Source organism: Rhinoderma darwinii, chromosome 5 (assembly GCF_050947455.1).
Source record: "Rhinoderma darwinii isolate aRhiDar2 chromosome 5, aRhiDar2.hap1, whole genome shotgun sequence".
Taxonomy (NCBI): Eukaryota; Metazoa; Chordata; class Amphibia; order Anura; family Rhinodermatidae; genus Rhinoderma; species Rhinoderma darwinii.
In genome coordinates, this window is record NC_134691.1 from 46,125,661 (window position 1) to 46,143,453 (window position 17,793).

Consider the following 17,793-nt stretch of genomic DNA (forward strand, 5'->3'; position numbering starts at 1 on the left):
AAGAAGTTCTGTACTTTTTTTTTACTGTGTTGAACTACAACCTCGTGAGTCACCCCGCTGTATACAAGCAGCAACTTCAGTGCAATGATTGTTTTTATTTTGCCCCATGCATGCCCACTGTCTTCCCCTTGGTCTCCCACAGCACTCCTGCACACCTGTTTCCCCCCTACCCCTCCACAGAGCACCTGTGAGGGTGCGTATCCCCCCTGGCCCCACTCCTGACCCTGCCACTTTCCACTCTCTTAGCCCCTGTCCACCTAGTCTCTTTCCCTTGTACTCTAATAGCGCAACTTCCCACTACTGCCTCTGCCCTGCCCATTCACAGAGCCACTACCAGTTTGTGTGTCACCCCTACTACCCCTCCCGCCACTTTCTGTTGCCACCCCCGTATTCCCGATAATGCTGGCGGGGGGGGGGGCCGAGACTGTATGGGGACTGTGTTCGGCCCAGAAATTTCTGATGGCAGCCCTGCCCTTGTGGTCACATGTTCGCTGACATCAGGGCTGACATCAGAAATTTCTGGGCCCTATAAATTTAAAGTGCTGGGCCCAATACATTCAAAGCATCGGGCCCCCCTCCATTAGCGGGGGGTGGTAACGGATAGTGGCAGGAGGGGGACAGGGGTGAGATGGAAACTTGCAGTGGCTCTGTGCAGGGGCAGGGTGGAGACAGCAGGTTGGCAGGGGCTCTTTGAGGGTACAAGGAGGAGAGACTAGGTGACAGAACTCTGCGGTTGGGAGTAAGGTCAGGGGGTATACGCACCCTGACAGGGGCTCTGTGGAGGGTCAGGGGGGAAGACAGGTGGGCAGGGGCTCTGTGGGAGGCCACGGGGAGACAATAGGTGTGCAGGGTGGCAACATAAAAAAAACATTGCACTGAAAATTGCTTTTATACATTAGAGTCACTCACCAAGATACAGTTCTAGCCGCTGCTTCTGAATCCTGCAGGCCCTACGATCCTCCAGCATCGCTGCATGCCTGGACGAAGTCTCTACGTTCTCTTCACATGTCCCACCCATATCAAACGCTTAGACACCAGACGCAAAATTAATCCAGACACAAACAAGCCCTCACACAGCAGTTATGGCTCCCAGAATACGGTGACAATAAACACTTTTTTTTAAAGTGTTTTTAACGTGCAAAAGTAGTAAAACATAATAAAAATTCTGAATTTGGTTTGGCCACAAAATAATGTTAACATCTCATTTATACTGCACAGTGAACAACATACGTAAAATCAAAGCCCAAAAAACAATGAAATAATTGCTGCCCCCCCCACAAAAAAAGTATAAAACGTATATAATACATTATATATACCCTAAAATGGTGACATTATAAATTACATCTTGTCCTGCTAAAACAAGTCCTGATAGGGCTATGTTGTCAGAAAAATGAAAAAGTTATGGCTCTTGAAATGCGACGTTAAAAAAACATGCAAATTTCCAAGAAACTGAAGATTTCATATAAAGGTGTCTACTAATATATTGATAGGCGAGGACAAACTGGGCCTAACAGAGATCGAAAAAGCAGAAGATAAGTTTATGAGTCTGCAATCTGAGAAATAGATGCCTTACAGGACCTTCTTTGTCAGGCAGGAATAGTGGTGGTGGACATGTTTCCAGATATTCACCCAACACTCCAAGGACTCTTCTTCTAATTTGTACCTAATAATAATAATAATAATAATAATAATAATAATAATAATAATAATACATACTTCTCTATAGATTGTCATTAATTATTATAACCACATAATGTGGGTTACTTCTACCTGTCAACAGTATCAACTGGTAGAATGTTCAATGGCAAATCATTGTATATTAATTCTTAATAAAACTATGTGAATATTGACCTTTTATCTTAAATGTTTCTACAAGTTCGGATCCTACCTTTTAAAAATTTGGGGGATAAAGAAAATTAATATCTCTCCAGAGGCAAATTTGACTGGCCCACCAGAGTACCAGAAGATTCTCCAGTAGACCCAGGTCTGACACAGTAATGGGCCCTTAAAGGTCCCGGAGAACTCTGAAGATCCCACAGAACCCAAAAAGCTCTTTTAAGGTCAAGGAAACAATGACAATCAAACCTACAGGAGAGCGACAGAAGTTATGAGTCTGAATATCTACAAAAATTAGAATCTTAAATATCTGCGAGGGCTACAAGTTGAGGATTCTTTCATGAAAAGGACAGTTCTAAAAACATTAAAAGGGTGTACAGGATTAGAAAAAAAAGTCTTCTTTCTACCAGAAACAGTGCAACATCTGTCCATAGGTTGTGTGTGGTATTGCAGCTTAGCCCCATTCACTTTTAAGGAGCTGAGATACAATACCAGACAAAAGCCATGAACAAGTGTGGTGCTGTTTCTGGAAAAAGCAGCCATGTTCTCTAATCCTGTTAAGGTAGGAGACATTGTCGATGTATTGAATATAATTTCTGGTCAATTTAATGGTATGATAAAAATAAAGTCAATCCTGTCCGAAAGAGAGATATTTCTAATTTGTTCTTAACACTATTGTATGCATCAGTATTTCCCTATATTTTTACAATAGAGTAACATGGAATAAGGAAAATCATTTGCATGGTGAAATATGCTGTAACTTTGCATTGGCCCATATATTTGTTTCTCTGTTGAAAGGTTCTAGTGTTTACTGCTTAAAACCAAAATAATTTTAAGGCAGGTTAGATTCGCTCTCTGACCAACTGAGCAGATTTTCGTCAGTCAGAAATGTTTGATTTAACTCATACCTTTAACCCCTGTCTATATGCCCGATGAGGATATATGGACATAAAGAAGGGGGGTCCCCCACTGGCAGACCTGGTGTATTACATCTTGTTTTGCACTGCCTCATCCCCAAAGCCAAATTTTTTATTTAACCAATTTTTTTTACCCCCAAGATAATATTTTTACAGAAGATGTAAACAAATATTAGGTCTGGTCATGCGTCAAACTGCCAGGGTAGCAGGCATAGCAGCTGACATGGGACCCAATTCCATGCAGAAGTAAGGTGTAGTTAATGATGACTATGGATGGTGGAAAAGGAGTGTAGAAAATTAAAATGGGTCATCATTCCATATTTTGCTATGCAGCCACGTGGTTACTTGTTTCACTCCTGTTACATTTTGTATTAATACAGTGTTTTGACATCATTGTGTGCATTAAACCTGCAATTAGTTTTTTACCTGTACTGTGATGTCACCGTGTACATTTTTGTGTGCATGCTATTCCTGTGCTGTGACATCATTGTTTAGATTATCATTGCACCTCAACATCATGGTGGGAGTAGTCCCCATGCTGTGACATTACTATGCACCTTATCACACTATAACTTTGACATTACTGTGTGCATTAGAGAAAAACACAGTGACATGTCAGAAGTTTTGATTGCTGGGGGTCTCAGCACTGAGAACCCCACCAATTGCTAAAATGAAGTGGCAGAAGCGCTCTGGTAAGCACTGAGCCGCTTCGTTTCTGATCAGCTTTTCTCAGAAAGCCGAGCAATTGGTGTATGGGCTCAATAGAAAATCTATGATCCCGCCCGTACACCAAATGCTCGGCTTTCTGAGAAAAGCAGATCAGAAAGGAAGCAGCTCAGAGCTCAGCTGAACGTTTCTGCAGCTTTGTTTTAGCCTTCAGTGGGGGTCTCAATGCTCAGACACCGACTGATCAAAACTTCTGACATGTCAATATGATATTTCAGAAGTTTCTTTTAAAGTTTAGCTACCCTTTAACGCAACCTTAAGTTTTTAATGTTCTGAAGTCATTGTTGAAGGTGGTCAAAGTGGACTGAGGCTACAGTTTGCTATGGAGCTCTATAGTATATATTACATACCACATATACTACATATATTACATGTTATCCCCTTGAGTCTGGTGCAGGAGTTAAGACTTGAGAGAGTCCTAGGCAGAAGTGCACACTATCAGCAACATGTTCTTGAAATGTGTGAGAATATGATGTTCATGTCTATGCAAAAGTGAAAAAAAACCCTTCCCACCACATCTTTGGCCCTTGCAACCTTCAACCACTAAAAAGTCATCAGGATCTGTGTGTTCTTCACTTCGCTTAAGTTTTAACTTTCTAAATGTTTCTCATTTTGAAATTGTAAATCTCTTATCAGTTCCTAAATCCCTCTGAAATGTTGTAGTAAAAGTATACGTCCTGCATTCTGTAACAATTCATTTAAATGTTATGCCAAAATCCATTGTAGATAGCTTTGATCTTTCCAATTTGACATTTTCCCCCTGAAATCACATCTGTTTATTGTTGACTTTAACTTTCTCTCGTAGCGATACATGAGGAACAGCATACTTATGCCTTCATTACTTCACCAAAGAATTTATTTTTATGTATGTTGGGAATCTTGATTTTTCAGTAGTGCTGTGCATTATCGGCCTTATTATTAAGTTACCATGGCCCAAGTAGCTCAGTATATTGGGCTCAGTGCCACATGAAACATTTGCCTCACCGCGATAACTCAGCTGTGATTTATCCTTGTAATCTTGCCAAGAACACGTATTACTACTGTAACTTGTAACATCTTGAAATCATAACTGTACCAAATTAAAGTACTGAAAGGTATAATCATGAATAAAACTTTTCTCCGGCTACTTTTAGGATATAAGAATACCATGGAATCAAAACCATTTTGGAGATGACAATTGTATTTAGCAAGAGTATTATACTAGTTATACAAACTTTCATAGATGGGTATTTGCTGTCTAGTATACACATACTATTAACCATTCTAGGTAAAGAAGAATCAATGATGTGCCCATTCTTAAGAAAACCAAACTTTTAAGTTCGATTATTTTTAAAGTTTTATAAACATGTCCTTAAAGTGAATGTCCACCTATTTCATATGTATATGTTATGAAAGTGAATACAGAAATGTATCTTTTATTTCATATTACTTCAAAAATATTTTTGTTCAGTGGTAACTACACAACCAGTGTTGAAATTAGGTTCTTTTGGGTCCACCAGCGGAAATTATTCTCAGGGTCCACCCTACATCTATACAGAACATGTGGACACTTTCAATTACACTGTAATCTTTGTTGTTATCATTGCACATACGTGACATGTTGTCAATAAGATCTACTAGATTATTTGTGAATCAACACATAAGAATAAAGGTCCTCTTACACGGCCCGATATGGGCCATGTAAACGAGTGTCAATCAACAAGACAGCTCGGTGATCGGTGATCGTTTGCTCCTTTCAAAAGCAGCTATGTTTAGGGACGAGCGCTCGTTACTATGGTCGCTCATCCTCATACATTTCTATCATGTCTGCAACACATCTCCCTGTTCACACACGGAGATGTGCTGCCGACAACAGTAATATTTCTTGCAGCAGAAACGATACAATCAGCCGATGAATGGGCGTTTGCTTGTTCATCGGTTGATCATTGCCCTGTTTGATCAAGAACGAGCGTTCACATGAAAGCTCGTTTGCCCGATAATTGGCCTGTGTAAAAGGATCTTGAAACCCTTGCAGCAAGTGATTGGCTCCAAAGCCAGATCAAAATTGTGTTACCTTCTGCTGTACCTTAGGGTCCTAATGGTTCATTATTGTATCAAAGCCTTAGCCCCTGGTACTGTGGTGGACCAGTTCGACCCTGTACATATCAAAAATAAAGGGGAAATCCATCTAAAAATCCATTCTGGCACGTCATTGAGACATGTTTGATGGTATAATGGTGGAGTCCGTGAGTTTAGATCTCCACCAATTTCCTAAATTATGGAGCAGTGAAATCCATTTAGTGACCATCTCTAACACAACATTTTAGACAAAAAACAACCAATTCTTTCTTTAGAATGTTGTGCCAGGGATTTCCAGTGAATTAAATCTCTGAGCTAGTTTCTTAGGGGTTCAATAGCGCATCAGAACACTACCGCCCATTTTACTGGAAAATGTTGGTGGTTCACAGACTTCACCAATCTTCTCCTATGTACCTATGACATGTTTCTGGATTTCTCCTTTTTAAAATGTTCAGTAACTTCTTAAATATACGGTACTACATTACTATTCTCGTTTTGGTCCTGAATTACAGTCTGGATTATACTCCAGAGCTGCACTTCCTTACTGATTTTAAAGGGTGCACATCTTCAATTCAGATGATTTGCCTTTTAGCAAGAGTTCTCTTTACATCAGACACTTTATAGACATCTTATGTAAGAGAAACTTACTGCCCCACTATATTATAGCTAAGCTGTTGGGAATGTGTCTGACATTAAGCTTAATGACTGTTTCCAATGACGACTAGCAGAATTGTGAATGCAGCTGTGGTCTGTAATACTGGTTGTAATCATGCATGCAATTACACACTACAGCGGAGCAGCCACTGCAATTTTAGGAGCACCCCTGTGCAGTACAAAATAAGTAAAACAATGTAATTATTAAGTGCCTCAACTTGGTACGTTGTTTAAATTAGCATAAAAACCTGAACATTTTTATTAAAAGGTGATATGAATATAAATTTCCTCTCCCCCAAAATCCATTAACTTACCTGTCCCATGATGCCGTATATGTTGATGTAATGCACTTGTTGGTACGACACATGCCTGCCCAGTCACCTTTGTTTTGTGTCAAACTATAATTTATTGCATTTATTGCAAGACACAAAGGATTTAGCCACAAACAAAATAGTCAGCACCTACTAATATACCAGTAAATAAAAAGATGTCTAACTGCAATGACTAAATGTAAAAGCCTTTATTAGGCCTCCAGGCTGCCATAACAACCGTTGTAACCGGCCGATCGTGCCGCAGGGGGCGCGTTGGCTTGTTTGAGGGGGCTCCCCCCTGATTCTAACACTTTTAATGCCGCGGCCGCGATTGACTGCAGCATTTAAGGTGTTAAACGGGCGGAATCAAAGTGATCTTTGATTCCGCCCATTGCAGTGAGGTGTCGACCTGTATTACACAGCCGTAACCCGCTGTGTATGGAGCGCGCTCAGCCTGTGTGTGTGCTCCATACTTCCCCTTAACCCTCATCACGTACAGATACGTGATAATGCGTTAAAGGGTTAATATTTAGCGTCATCATTTTTTGTAGGTTTTTCGGTCATAGTATTACAAAATCTCATGTTCCATTGGATACCGTTGTATGGGATTGTATATTATCCTTTAGAAGTAAAGCTTTCTGCAACGTTCTGTCATACATTGGGCGGCAGAAGAACAGAGCTATAGGGACTCCATGTGCCGCAGTGCAGGCTTCTAGGACACGGCTTTGTCATGTGCACGGCACCTCGATCGGTCTTGTCTATAAAGATCACCTATTTAATATTTGAGCTTGAAACATAATTTGATGCCATCTGTGCAATTCTTTATTGATATAGTTAACATAAAGGAAAGGTTATTCCATGAATAAATATATATATTTTAAGCATTTGTACACGTAAGAATTTTGTATGTGCTTATTTTCTTTTACACCACTATCCTGTATTACAATCATACATACAATATGACATGATTGACAAAATTCTATCAAACATGATGTAATCCCACAGCTTTCTCTGGCATAAACCCATTAAATATCTTTGTTTTTCCAGGTGCTGCCATCTAAAAACAAGGCACACGGGAACTAAAAAAATGTGTGTCGAGTAGATGTGAGGGCTCCCGAGCATACATGTAATTAGTTTTCATTAAGTATTTTCCTCATTGAAAAGGGTAAGAGCTATTTATGACCTCTTGTTATGCATCAGTTTTTCCATTAATGCATTTACTGCTTTTACTAAATGACAATTCCCTGTTCAACATCTAGAACTGTTAAGAAATGTGCCCTGATAAAATGGACATTTGCAAATCCAAATACATATAATTTGTATGAACTTCCCATAACCTCTAGCTTTATTGGGGCATCTTATAATTTAAAGGGGCCCTCCCTTTTAAAGAGAGGCTGTCAAAAAAAAAATGTTCCTTTTCTATTTATTTATTTTAAATGCTCGAATGATAAAAATAATATATTCTGCACAATGAGCAGGGTTTTGTCTTCATATAGATGGGATCCTAATAATGTGATCTGTGTATCTTATTTAATTTTACGGCTCATAAAAATGTATTTGGGGATCTTCCCTTTTAGCACACATACTTTAGTAGCTTCCTCTACAAGTTGACAGCTGACTGGCTTGTTATGTGACCTCCCATTACATGAAAGAGTGAACTTAATTGGTTAAAATCATCATTGAAGCTCCGGCCTTTAGACTCATTCAGAGACTGATCATAACCCAAAAATTGGCAACTTTGCCAGACCAACCCTGATCGTCAAGTCTTTATGAAAGTGGCCATTCAAATCTAAAGTCTATGACCAGCATAAGTAAAGGATCTTAGGATTGCTAAGTTTAAATTATATTTTGTCACCAATCACTGGGCACAGTAAGTACCATTGGTCGCAAAAAGTAGGTTAGGATGTAGCTAAGATGCTTCTATACAACTATCACTTTGGGTTTCATCATGTGTTAATCAAAAATTTGCAGGGAACTAAGCCGTTTACAGCATTGCCCGACTCATTTTGTATAGAAGCCGTTGTACCATATGGTTCACTGTCAACAAAAAAAATAAAAAAACTTTAGGTTGTCTGGTTCCTGATGCTGGTACCCTCTTACAAAATTATGTCATAATCAATGTAAAGCTCTACATACTGTCCATTAAAATTAATGTCCATTCCCATGGACCCTAGTGGTCACCCAGAGCAGAGAGCTCATGCAAAAGGTTTTATGCTGGTATTGACAATTTACATCAAGCATTGAAAATAATCTGATTGAAATCCGTTGAAGATATAATTGGCCACTCAACCAAGAGTAAAAATAGAATATATTAAATTGGTTAAATTAGAGGTTGATTTGCAGTCTTTTTGGTTTTTTTTTGCACAAATGCTGATATTGGGAAGCTTTACCCAAAATCCTTTGTTTATATGATGGTAATTGATTTGAGCCAAACACAAGTACACATATAACTGGGAGAAAAAGGGAGAGCACAGGTCCAGCCCTAGTTGGTCCCATTCCCATTGTCTTTGCTATTGCGTTGCAAACCTGTGCGGACTCCCCTACAGAAAACTGCATTGTTAGCAAACAAGGGGTGAGGATTTGGCCAAATATTTAGGGAAAGCATGGAGAGGGAAACAAACACCAGGCTATTCTTTCCTGGGTAACAAAACACAGCCCCATAATGGGGGGGCTTAGTTTGATCTAGTCCAGCCTAAGACTTGTTATTGCATTTACAGCTAGAAAGTGCTTATGAAGATAAGAAATGTGCCTGTCAAGCAGTGAACAGAAGGAGGTTTTATGCTATTAGTACATTATTGTGACTTGCATTATTAAGATATTAAAGTGTTAGCAATTGTAGTCGATTTTCAAAGAGATTTCATAACATAAAGGAATGAGAACAAAAAATGTTTGGACAATCTATCAGAATTAGGTTAAAGTTGTTTGAGCTATTTACAAAGATATAAACACAGTGCTACATCATTGACTACATCTGGTCTAAAATTGAACAATCACAGTATCAAAGACTACAAATATATCAGTTCATTGCAAGTTCATTATAAACATTATTGTAATCGACTTGAATTTGTCATGTGACGTATAAAGCCTGAGCATATTCACATTCCAGTGTACCTTTATGCCAATTCCATATGAATTTACATTTTAATTCCAACATTCACTATAATGAATAACTGATGAGGTTAACAATTGGGCAACCTTTCGTTTCCAACCCAGTAGCCACATAACTTTACAAAGAAAGGGATTATCTGGCCCACCGATCTGTGTAAACCTTCACCATTTTGTAGACTGCTAGGGCACAGTTTGAACTTTGGCTAGATCACAGGGAGAGATCCTGCAGATCCATGTTTGCGTCTGAACTTTTTCGCTATGAAAACAAATGAGGGAGTCTGCAAGCCAATTTGGCCCACGGTTACATAGGACACTAAAGGCCCACGATCGTAGAAACCATACGATCATTGCTCGACCACCAATCGACAAGCTGTATTGTCGATCGGCGCTCGTTTTAAAAGTGTGTGATATTCTTTTGTGTAAAACCACATTTACACCTCAATAGGATCCGTGATTGTAAATGTAATATGCACACAGATGCCTCATGAATCATTGACACATTTCAATAGTTCTATCATAACTTGTTTGAGGACTTTGAGGACTTGTTTAAGTCCTATAACACCACACAAGGGAAAGAATACTTACAATCCCTAAACCTTCCTACAATCCCGCAAAAATGGTATAGTAGGAATGACATGCTAAATGCAGATGTTACGGTAGAGGAATTGTTTAATGCTATCAGACATCTCAAAAATCATAAAGCCCCTGATCCTGACAGCTACTCAACAGAAATTTTAAAAGCACTGAACTAGTAAATATCACAGGCTTTGGTAGATTATTATAATTCTATCTTGCATCAGCAAGGGCATTTCCGAAGCAGCTAATATAGTTTATATCAAACGCCCAAGCCAGGGAAGAACCGTCTATTGCCCGAATCCTACTGCCCAACCTCCCTCATACAGTAAATAAGGATATAATGCTAATTTCCAAAATCCTGGCAGATCCCTAGAACACGGGTGCTGTAGTAGCTTTAGATGGCGAAAAGGCTTGTGACAATTATTGCTGGCATTGGGTGAACCTGGGGCTGGATACATTTCAACATTGGGGTAATTTTAGACATTAACTTTACACACTATTTTCCACCAAAAATAGTATATATATATTTCCCTGGGCAGGGCCGGCATCAGCACCCGGCAAACCGAGGCAAGTGTTGGGGCGACACTTGCTTGGGATTCTGCTCCTAGAGGGAGCCCCTGTCTAGGAGTGGATTCCCCCACCCTGGTAGTGCCACACAGCCCTCCTCCCTGGTAGTGACACATAGCCCCCCTCCCTGGTAGTGACACATAGCCCCCCTCCCTGTAAGTAGCACCTTTGGGGCTCCCTCTAGGAGTGGAATCCCCAGCCAGAGCATTGCCGACGCTCTGGCCGGGGATTCGGCTCCTGGAGAAGCCCCTGATGTCACTGTCCATAAATGGACAGTGACGTCAGGGGCTCCTCCTGGAGCCGAATCCCTGTCCAGAGCGATGTCGGGTATTCCAAAAGTGCTACCTACTGGGAGGGAGGCTGTGTGGCACTGCCAGGGAGGAGGGCTGTGTGGTACTACCAGGGAGGGGGCTGTGTGGCACTACCAGGGAGGGGAGCTGTGTGGCACTACCTGGGAGGGGGGCTGTGTGGCATTACCTGTAAAAGGGGCTGTGTGGTATTACCTGAGAGTTGGGCTGTGTGGCGCCACCTGGGAGGGGGCTGTGTGGTGCTTCCTGGGAGGGGGGGCTATGTGGCTGTACCTGCGAGTGGGGCTGTGTAGCAGTTCCTACAAGGGGGGCTGTGTGGCATTATCTACAAAGGGGGCTGTGTGGCACAAACTACAGGGGGCACTGTGGCACTATCTACAGAGGGCACAACATTTATGGGGGTGCAAACTGGGAGCTTAACTTGAATATGGGTGCAAAAAGTAACGTTTTCTGTCATTTTACTGCCGCCGTGAGTTCCCCCGCAAAGGGGCTCACTAATTATGTGTCACCCAAGGGCCCAAATAAACCCTGACCCTGGGCATAGGTCTCCATTCTTTACCCTACAGTAGGGTGCCAGGCAGGGATGCCCCATAATTTTCTGTTTAAGTCTATGAGGATTGGGTTGCAGGAGGTAAAAACTGCCCTATTTTCAGATTACATACTTCTATTTATGGCTGGTTTTATGATTAAATGGTTATTCCCATCTAATAAAGTGATGACATCACTAGGATATGCCATCACTTTATGATTGGTGGGGTTTTCACCTCTGGGACCCCACTGATTTTGAGAATTAAGGGGTGGCAGCGCTGATTTAGACTGTTTTTTCCTGCACAGAGGCGCCCCTGAAAACGTCTCCCAATTAATAATTGGAATAATAATTAGAATGATGTATCCAGTCTATATATACCTCCCTCACTTGAATGGGGCTGTGCTGCAGTTGCCTGCACAGGGGGCGGCTTGGGCGCCGCTGTGGGGGGAATTACAGCACAGCCCTGTTTGTGTAAGGGAGGCATATATTAGACTGGATACATCATTCTGATTATTATTCCAATTATCAATTGGCAGCAGCTTCGGTCGAACCCTAAGACTCAACAGCACTATCACATACAATATGTTCTTCTCTTCGTCCAATGGCAAGACAATCTATAACTTATATTGAATGTGACACAATTAGTATGTGGAAGGAACTGAGAAAGATTTGGCTTGTCCCTGTAGATATCAAAATAGCTAATGTTATGAAATTATGTAGAATTCTAGGCACGAATGTCCAAAATATAGTTTTGGATCTGAAGGCAGAAGGAAAGAATACAGTAAAACCAGTGGCGGATTAAGTAGACCATGGGCCCTGGGCTGTTACCCAAACTTGGGCCCCCCTTCCTCACCGCCGCCCTGCCGCGCCGTAACTATTTTTAACACTACCTTTTTGGGCAAGCATTAACAGTGTTACGATTTCCCTTGTCACAGCGCGGTGTCCCTACATACTGAGAGTATCACACTGTGCAGGGACACAACCTCCTGACAAGGGGAATTGTCTATCAGTCCTGGACTGCAGAAAGACTTTTTGTGAAATACAAGGATTCCTATAATAAACATGTCAGGAAAGGTGACAGATTCTCTTTAAATCTAGTGACTCACAGGTGACGACGTCTCAGATTCTAGTAGTTTTTTTCCTCTTTTCTTCTCCATCCGGTCCAGCGCTCATGACGACTTCTCCCGGCCATGACTCATTTCTGCAGAATTTGCCACTCAGACGTCTCCTCACTTTTCCAACATTTCCACACCTATAAACGAAAATAAAGTTATCATGGTGCCACATACTGTGCCCCTAAATATAATAGCACCAAACACTGCGTGCCTGAATATAATAATACCACACACTGTAAAACACCACATACACACAGCCCCCTGTACATAGTGCCACACACAGCCCCTGTAGATATTACACACCCCCATAGATATCGCCATACACAGCCCCCTCTATATATCACACATCCCCCTCGTAGAGCGTTACACACAGCCCCCTATAGATAGTGCCGTACAGCCCCCCTGTAGAGAGCGCCACACAGCCCTCCCCCTCTTGTAAATAGCACCAAAAAGCCCCCCCTATAAAGAGCGCCACACACATACCACTGTTGATAGCACTACACAGCCCCCCTTGTATATAGTGCCACACAGCTCTCCCCCTTGTATATAGTGCCACACAGCGCTCCCCCTTGTATATAGTGCCTCACAGCGCTCCCCCTTGTATATAGTGCCTCACAGCGCTCCCCCTTGTATATAGTGCCTCCCAGCGCTCCCACTTGTATATAGTGCCTCACAGCGCTCCTCCTTGTATATAGTACCTCACAGCGCTCACTCTTGTATATAGCGCCTCACAGCGCTCACTCTTGTATATAGTGCCTCACAGCGCTCCCCCTTGTATATAGTGCCTCACAGCGCTCCCCCTTGTATATAGTGCCACAAGGTTATGTACACATTTAAAAACTTTATATTATAATTATATATATATATATATATATATATATATATATATATATATATATATATATAGTGTATGTATCAGTGTGATTTATGAAAAAATATTTTTACTTTTTGAGATACAGCTGCTTTGTATCCTGTATCCGTCAGGTCAGCAGGACTGACAGGATCAGTGACACGCAGGATCCACCTCAAATCTATCACATTTAAGATTATAACTTAGCGCAGGGCCCGTTTCACTGATCCCGTCAGTCCTGCTGACCTGACGGATACAGGATACAAAGCAGCTGTATCTCAAAAAGTTAAAATATTTTTTAATAAAACGTAATTACAAAGTTGCCCCAAACACACATTTTTATTAAAAAAAAATAAAACCGACGTGATTTTTGCGACGTTTTTTCCGTAGATAATGCAGGTTTCGTTTTTTTAGCGTTTTTATACACAACTTTTTTGCTATTTTAGAATTTTTATTCATAAAGTTTGAAAATAATAGTAAAAAAATAAGCTTTTTTACGTGTCAGCTATTTTTTTTTTTGGTAATAACATAGTTTTACCCTAAAATAGACCTTTTATTTGTAATCGTCATTGTCTACCGTAAATTTTAATATATTACATGTCTATATTAGGGTAATTGGGTCAGCGCTAGCGTTACAACAATGATTGGCGGGGGGGGGGAGGGCGACGTTTTTATTGGGGTGGGTATTTTATGTGTATTTATTATTACATTTTTTTTTGCACTTTACTTTATTATTTTTTATTACTATGGTCTGTCTCCCAAAGGTCAAAAAAGACCTTTGGGGAACTTTATATATTTTTTTTCTTTGTTTTACACCATCTTTTCCACTGTAACTGGAGCTGCACAGCAGCCCCAGTTACAGGGGAAATCAGCCCTCTCATAGTGACGATTGTCACTAATAGGGCTGTGCTGGGTCTAGTAAGACCCAGCAACAGTCTGCCACTAACGGCACCCGGCGATCATGTGACCAGTCACATGATCACCGGGAGGAATAGAGACAGCGCCGCTGCTGCTGTCTCTATTCCTTTACACAGCGTTCATTGAGCGCTGTGTAAAAGAGATCAGAGAAGACAGAAGCAGCGAAAGCTGCTCCTATCTTCTCCTCAGGGTCCCCGGCAGTCACTGACAGCCGGAGACCCGACATTCAGCTGCCCGATCGCGCGGGCAGCAAGTTAAAACCCGAGTCTATGGCTCGGGTTTTAAGGACCCGTCCCTGACCGCTGGCCGTAAAAATACAGCCAGCGGTCAGGAACCAGTTGGGCAGGAGGATAAGCCTATACTGACCTCAGCGCCGGTGACCGCCCGCCCGGCTCTTCTCCCTCCTGCTGCTTTGGAGTAACAGAACAGCCGTCCGTCGCTGTTCTGTTACTCAATGGCGGCGGCCCACACTTGTCAGGGAGGCGTGTCCTACCCCTTTCCCGGCCAATTCCCTGCTCCTCCTCATCTTCGGCACTTAGCAGCGCTAGCGCGCTGAATAGATTTAGCAGATGATGTGCGGTTCGGGCTGCCATGGGCCCCCTGGGAGCCTCGGGCCCCGGGCGGCCGCCCGAAACGCCCATATGATAATCCGCCACTGAGTAAAACACCCGTTGGATGATGTGGATCCCTATTTATATACCCTGCAAGAACTTTCACAGGCTAGCAATTATTTTTTACAATGTTTGCACTAATGCAATTGACAAATTAATGGGATCTTACTTACAGAAAATCAATTTACTCTTTTTTTCAGGGAGATTAGGGATGGACATGGGTTACTTGGTGCTCCTATTCAGTTTTCATATTGGCACATCCGCTGCGAATTTCAGATATTACTCCCTGAATACTTGAGGGATAGCGTCTGTTTAGGAAGCGTGTCCTTAGTGGGAAATAAAGAAAATCTTATTTCAGGCTCATCCATTCAGACTGACACATGTCCAAAAGAGCGACAAGCCCAATATGGATCTTTACCATAGTACACGGTTTTACCCATAGGTGCAGAATCAATGGAAGGGGTGCTGTCATTCATAGGGGAACAGATCTCTTCAATTTTCCCTTCCCACTTATATTCCACTCGATGGCACCACATTGAATAGACAGCAGACAGTGGTGAACTTGCCTGCACTGATGCACATTGATTGTCTTACTGGTGATTAAATGGTGCCCATTGTACAACTGGATCCAACCTTATGTCCTTTTTGTGGCTGACATCCACACCCAATTAAAACTATAAATATCTGTAGATAGAATATACCATTCTTAAAAAAAATCCAAACAAAATGTTGGGGGCGATGTAAAACAAAAAAAAGACACTAAAAGGAGTATAGTCTAAATGTTACACTAAATTCTGCTGCCTATGTCTGATGTGTAAGATGGTTTGTGTTTTTCACTTCAGTCTCCCGTCTATTTTCTTTCTGTTTTACGAATTGAAGTTAAACTTCACAGTCAAACGGTGTTGTTTTACAATGTTAGGAGCGCCAGTTGCACTTTTCATTTTCTTTAAAAGGAATGTACCTGCCTTATAGTTGTACGTAGTGTGATTTTTTGCAATTTAAAAAAAAACAACAATTTTTTTTTGTATCTTTTCTGGTTTTGTCTGAGGCTGAAATATAAGTGAACTTTAGTAAACTTTAGGGCATGGGCCTACACTACTATTCGGAAAATATAGCACTGCTCAAATTATTTTGCTTGGCAATATACTGGGCATAAATCTTGTAATTGCATCAAGAGTTTGGACACATTGTGGGAGAAAAAGTAAAGGCTTTGTCCGCTTTTTTAAATCTTTCTCTGGTTGCCCTCCCACTCATAACCCTAGCAATCTGTGGAAAAAAATTAATTGTTTATTTCTCCTGTAGCACCACCACAGGGCAAATGAAGAATTACATGGTAGTCATTAAAATCAATGGGAGGTTCATGTAACGCACAGACATGCTGTGTTCTCCAAAGGACAACACTCTTCTTAATGGAGGTTGCAAATGAGGGGCCACTCTGTAGAAACTGAAAAGCCTTTAACAAAGAATTTGAGAATAATAATTTGTAAGCCAGGCGCCTGTTGCTTTGATCCTGATGCAACAATCATCCAAGCATTCTTCAGAGAATAGTTTTTTTCTGCGTTACACATGAACTTAATCTCATTTTGTGCTTTCGTAATGAAATTAACGTATGCTTCCATGTATATTATAACACAGAAAAAGCTTGAGACAATAATTGGAGTCTTACCGCTGGCTTTTGACTTTTCTCTGCCTTTTTGTCCTTCACCCGCTCTTGCTCTATGGTCCTTCGATATGTAACAGTTATGATTTACTTAACCTTGTTTGAACGTCACCAATGAAATAAAAAAATAAAATGAAAAACTTTAGCAAATACTTTCCTGATCTCATAGGATGGGATTCAGTTCAGTCATTGGCACCAATCATATAACTCCTGCATAGAGCTGTAATAAAACTTTATGCATGGGGCCTTAGGATTGAACTGAGCTTTCCAGTTAACTATAGATAACCAACTATTCTAATTGTCTATTATCTATGTGTGTTATGCCATTTTCCAAGTTTCCATGGGTTACAACAAATTCTTTGAGGCTACAGTAAAAAAAAGGAATATATTTACGCAGAGTATGTCAAAGTGGTTGTGAAAGATGGGATAACTATAAGGGTATGTTCACACGCTTAACAAAACACGGCTGAAAATACGGAGCTGTTTTCAAGGAAAACAACCTCTGATTTTCAGCCGTTTTTTAAAAAACTTGCGTTTTTGCTACGTTTTTTTACGGTCGTTTTTGGAGCTGTTTTTCAATTGAATCTATGAAAAACGGCTCAAGAAGTGACATGCACTTCTTTTTATGAGAAGTTTTTTTTTTTACGCGCCCGCTTTAAAAAAAAGCCCGTGGGAACGGAACGTCGTTTGGAGGAGTTCAGTCCCCGCATTTTTAGCCATTTTTCGGCCCGAAAACTGCTTAAAATAGCCCGTGTGAACATACCCTAAGGGTTGCAGAAGTTGCAAAGGAAAGGGGGTTATCAGCTGCAAGAAGGCTCATGCATTCATTAAAATTCAAGGAGTGCACAATTCTCTACTTCACTCCTCCCTTAGAAGCTGGTTACAGTATGACACTATGACTGAAGAAGCCGGCAGTAAAGTCAAGTATCAAGTGCACCAATTTGTCACATGTTATGTCAAGGTTGATGTACTGTATATGTGCATTATGGGGATTACGTTGTATTTCATATGATGTATAAACTAAGCGCTGTATGACAGTACTAGTTCAG

The 17,793-nt window shown here is 41.1% G+C and overlaps 1 long non-coding RNA gene across 1 annotated transcript; it reads right to left on the minus strand.

The window, feature by feature from the left end:
• Positions 1-342: 342 nt before the first annotated feature.
• LOC142652393 (uncharacterized) lies at positions 343-15,405 on the minus strand. Its single transcript, XR_012847843.1, has 3 exons — positions 15,258-15,405; positions 12,697-12,842; positions 343-1,663 (listed from the first exon to the last, which is right to left on the minus strand). It is a non-coding gene; the product is annotated as an uncharacterized LOC142652393 (long non-coding RNA).
• Positions 15,406-17,793: the final 2,388 nt, after the last annotated feature.